Source organism: Sapajus apella, unplaced genomic scaffold, assembly GCF_009761245.1.
Source record: "Sapajus apella isolate SASKATOON/1434 unplaced genomic scaffold, GSC_monkey_1.0 scaffold1, whole genome shotgun sequence".
Classification (NCBI taxonomy): Eukaryota; Metazoa; Chordata; class Mammalia; order Primates; family Cebidae; genus Sapajus; species Sapajus apella.
This window is the reverse complement of record NW_022436941.1, coordinates 37,083,210-37,088,521: the sequence shown is the minus strand read 5'-3', so window position 1 is coordinate 37,088,521 and position 5,312 is coordinate 37,083,210. Positions and strand designations below refer to the sequence as shown.

At 38.9% G+C, this 5,312-nt stretch overlaps 1 long non-coding RNA gene across 1 annotated transcript in view; it reads left to right on the top strand.

Annotated features, from left to right (window-relative positions):
• Positions 1–4,236, top strand: part of LOC116549489 — a 42,661-nt gene extending 38,425 nt beyond the window's left edge. Inside the window, exon 3 of the long non-coding RNA XR_004267901.1 lies at positions 3,658–4,236. This is a non-coding gene — a long non-coding RNA (uncharacterized LOC116549489). The remainder of the gene's footprint in view (positions 1–3,657) is intronic.
• Positions 4,237–5,312: the final 1,076 nt, after the last annotated feature.

Here is a 5,312-nt window from a genome sequence, read left to right as displayed (position 1 = left end):
GCTTCTTCCTCACCTTATTTGATTTTTCTTCATCTTATTATGCTATTGATGACTGCCGAATACTTAATCTTGACTTTCCTTCTAAGCTTCTTGATAAACATTTCCGCTTAATTGTCCCACAGACACCACGAATGCACATGTCCAAACCTGAAGCTCATTGGAAATGCCGGAAATACCCAACTGTTTGTAACCTGGACAAAACCTGTGGCTTCATGCTTCTATCCAATTACTCATATTAATTTTTCACCTGTAACACTCTTGCTCACCTGCTAATTTGTACTCATGCTACAAGATCAGATTTGATTTCTTCTCGTAGTCTTTTATTAACGTAACTCCCACCCACCAAGTGGTTAGTTGTTCCTCCTCTGGTTCTATAACACCTTAAGCTTATCTTTAACCACTGTATGTATTGAATTATAGTGATATGTTTCCTTTAATTATCTCTTTTCTCTAATAAACTGTAATCTCCTTAAGGATAGAGACTACGCTGTACATATCTTTCTATTCTTAGTACCTCAGTATTCGCAGCATGGAAGGAGCTCTAGGAATGTGTGTTAAACTGATCAGAGTTAATGTTCCTTAAAGAATGACAGAATGTGGAGGAGCCTTATTAGCCAGAGTAAAGAAGAGAGGAGAAACAGTAAAAAAGGAACTTTGTGACTGAGCCTAACTCATCAGGATTAATCTTTATACAATTCCAAAAATTTGAGGACTTGGATATTGGAGGTGGGAGTGGGGGTGGAATAGGGTTGGCGGGGCAGTTCTGCCATTGGCTATGGATATTTTGAGAGAGAAAAGATAATAGAGGTAGAAAAACAGAGCTTTGTTCTTTTAGCAGCTTCACAACACAGCACCAGTTGTCTGACCTAGCTTTAGCTGTCCTGTTGGGTGGTGGGGGAAGGATCAATCACACAACGGTAAATTCTCAGGAGACCCAGAGTCATCTTGTTAAGAGAAGGAAAATAGAAACACCCTGTTTCAGAGAAACACCATGAATAAACACTTTAAAGAACAGCCCTTGGTATATTTTCAACATACAGATAATTGGATAATAGGCTTCATTCGATGCATGGCTGTTTTCTTATCCTTTTCTGACTAATGGCAATTAAGATGTTGAAGTGTAGCGTAGATAATTCAGTGGTTGTTGCCATGGCTAGTAATTACAGAGTCAGACGAGAAATCTCCTGATTCCAAATATTTGGTTTTAAATTTCTCATTTCTTTGGAAAGAAATGCGTTCAAAGACATGTATTCAAGTGCTGGTTTCTTTCCCTACTACCAGTCAGACAAATTTTCTTGGATTCAGTTTCTTGATCTTTAAAATGAGAGTAATAATGTTTGTTCTACAAAGCTCCCAGGGCTGTCATGAAGCTCCAATAAAAGCTGCAAAGGGAAGAGGTACTGTTTTTAAGATAATCATAAAAATAGGAGGCCATCTTATTGGTAGATATTAAATCAGTTTCATTTAAATTATATTATTTGATGTTTGGTGTCTTAAAATGACAAACAATATTTAATTCATCCAAGTTAATGTTATTTTGCTACTGTTACTTCCGGAATGACTAATATACTGGATAAATTGATTATGACTGAATTGGAACCTGCCTCTAAAACAGTGTCTGCAGGGCCCACACTCAAAAGCCAGTTAGTTATAGATGAGCACATGATCTTTTCTTTCTGCTGGTGGCTTATGCTTCCTGAATGAATTCCAAAAAGAAATCATGTTATATTGATTTCCTGTCTGTAGTAGGTTGTTTGTTGTATAGCCAGCTTGGAAGGTATACATGATTGTATCAATTAGTAATATTTGTTAGGGGAAGCAGAATATCTTTATAATAAGTACTTTGCAATTGTTTTTATTTTTTTTTCAGAAAAATAAATGCTGTGAAAATCTTAATTAGCAATATTAAGAGAATATTTAATGTGGCCCTCCAGCAGATAATTGGAAGTGAGACAAAGTGGAGTCACTCCTGTTTCCACCATTGATTCCCAATCCCATGTATTCTTCATATGGGAATACCATACAGGGTCACTGATTTAATGCATACAGTGTGTCCTGAAGAATGCATCATTTTCTTGTAGGCTATTGCTTTTAAGGTAGTGCTTCGGCTTTATTTTCAGTAGGATGTCCCAGTGTTCTGTGAGGCCTGATGCCTCTGGATGGTATACTTCTTTCTCTTGGAAACTTGTATGTTTGTCAGGTTCTATATTGTGTGGAATTGCATGCCTGCAGAATGAACAATCTATAAATCTTCAAATAGTGGTACTGGCTGAAGCACTGTGAGAAGGATTGGCTGGCCTCTGCTCTGTAAAGTTATGAAAACTTTATCTGGTATATATATTTATCCCTATGAGGATTAACTATTGGTGCTTTCAGGATGAAGAGATCCATTATGTCCAGCTAGCCAAGACTGTCTAGTTGGTTTCCTCAAAGACTAGTGCCATATCGTAAAAGTCAGCATTTGCTTTTGTTGCTGGCAGATTGCATATTCAAAAGCAGTGACCACTCCCTTCATGTGTACACAATACTGTTTCTAGGATGGTCAATGATGAATCCTAGTTAATATAAACTGACTGAGTTGTTTTCTCTACTTAATTGTTTAGCTCCTCTTCTATGGTGGGTGCTTTTGGTGAGTGTTATTAATTATATTAGTTCCCCCTTATCCACAAAGGATAAGTTCCAGGGCCCCAGTTGATACCTGTGGATAGTACTGAACCCTATATATACCATGTTTTTTCATGTGTATGTGTGTGTACACACACACACATACATGCACACATATATAGGTACACATACCTCTGATAAAGTTTAACTTATATGTTAGGTGTGGGAAGAATTTAGGAACACTAACTAATAATAAAATAAAAGAATTATAACAATATTCCAGGATGACTTCCCTCGTGCTTTGGGGCCATTATTAAGCAAAATAAGGGTTACTTGAATACAAGCACTGTGGTACTGTGTAATCTAATAACCGAGAAAGCTGCAAAATGACTAATGGGAAGGTAGCATAGACAATACAGACCTGCTGGACAAAGGGATGATTCACATCCTGGGTGAGACTAAGCAGGATAGTGAGGGATTTTGTGATGCAATTTAAACTTGTGAATTGTTTAGTTCTAGAATTTTCTATTTCTGATTCCCAAACTGCTGTTGACCGTGAGTAACTGAAACCATGAGTAACTTTCACATGGAAAGTGAAACTATGGATAAGGGGAGAGTGCTATGGCTAACAGAGATTGTCAAATCCTCTCCTTGAAAAAAACAAACAACTACAAAGCTGCATGAACTTATAAAATCAACCCTTTCCACACTCTGTACATTGAGGAACAGAATGCAGCAATCTGAGAAACATTTGTGCTTGAAAAATTGATGAAATATGGGTAAAAGGTTTCAAGGTCTATTTATATGATGACAAAGGGTGATAGCGTTAATGTAGCTCTGGGGCAAGACTATAAATGAATATCATTGTTTGTCCCACATGAATGCCATACTGCTTCTGATCTTCTTACATGTTTAGTATAGAAAAACAATGCATTTATGAACTCACTAGATATCTGAGGTTCCTTAACTTTTGTTACCACCCTCATATCATTATCCTTTTGCATGGTACCATTACAGCTTAGTAATTACCAGCCAGCTTTGCTGTTCTTGCAGGTATTGGCACCTCTCATCACTTCCTCCCCTCATATCTTTCAAATGTATTAAGTGTTGTGTTGCAAAGGGCTTCGCCCTCTGCTGAGACATTTTCCCAGATAATCAGCAGCAAAATCTTCAAAAATTTGGCCTCCATCTTGTGGAAGCGGCTATCCATGTGCCATATTCTACTGAGGATGGAGTCTTCTTAGCCAGCAGGGAGGTAAATGAGCCATTCTCCAAACTCGTTCTTTCTGACTGTGGTACCACCTATTTCAGTTCAGGTCCTCCAAGAGGCAGACCTCAAGACAGTATTATATGTGCAAGAGATTTATTGGGGAAGAAACCCCTGAACAATTTAGGGGAGATAAAGGAGGGGGAGAAAGTATGAGAGGTAGGGAGAAACCTTAGACCATAATGCAGCTGTGACACCTGTAAAAAATAGAAAGGAGTAAGGAGGATGAGAGAGGAAAAGCTGTAGACTAAAGTTCTGAGGGAGTTCTGTCCAGGCTGATGGGAAGTCTTAGAGCAAAGATTGCCTATTAGAAGAGTCCTCCAGTTGCTATGAGCCGAGATTGCACCACTGCACTCCAGCCTGGTGCCTGGCGGCAGAGCAAGACTCTGTCTAAAAAAAAAAAAAAAAAGAAAAAGAAGAAGAAGAGTCCTCTATGAGAGAGAAATGGCCAGGACCTAGTACCTTCTCACTGGAGGGTCAGTTGTTGGCTGGCATCAGCGTGAGGAAAGCATGCCATGACTTTGGCCTCCTGTGGGGGACCTGAAGGGCAGCAGCTGGAAGCTGTCAGCCAATTATGCTATCTAAGCAGGTTCTCTAGAAGTAAAATCTGTGTGGCATACTTCCATGGCCACCAGGCTTCTCTCAGGGGGCTAGGAAGAGAAAGGGGTAAAGAAGAAATTTATATATTGTTAAATTCTTTTACTTGACACTAAAATAGTGTATGTCTTTTGTGACACACAAATTAATCATGACAATTAAAAAGGATTGAAAACAAGTAAGCATGCATAGATGCATATGCTTTGTCTCCTCTTTCTAGGTTTAGACTAAAGAAAATATAGTTTAAAAAGGAATAAATACACAATAGCTCTGGAATACAAGAAGTGAGACTATAAGAAGGACAGGAAATTGGAGGAATTTCTGATACTGTCATATCCATAGGAAATTATATATCAAAAGGCACTTGAGATAGCTAAAAATGGTTTTAGGGATGGCTCCATGCTCCTAGTATGTAGATGTGAAGCAGCAGGGTCTCTGGGGTCTCCATAGGTCAGTAGAGTTTGATGCTGAGGGGTTAAGAGCTCATTTTTCGGGCCACAGCATTTTCTCTTTATACAGAGTGACACCAGTCATTCAGGTGCTATTGTCCACTTTCGGCCCATGTTCCCATTCAGCACATGTCCTTGATCCTGCTCCTGACCAGAAGCAGATGCCTTCATCCACTGCTGAACACAAATTTTGTAGTGGGTGTGGCATAGGCAGAAATTACAGTGCCTGGATGAGAGAATATACCCACATCCAAAAGATAGGTCTTGGACACTACACTCAGCAGCAAGCAGTCCTTGCCTCCACCTCACTGCCCCAATCACTGGAGATAGTTGTGTTTTTTTTTTTTTTTTTTCAAAGCACCACAGACATCTGAATAATAAGATGTTTAAAAGCA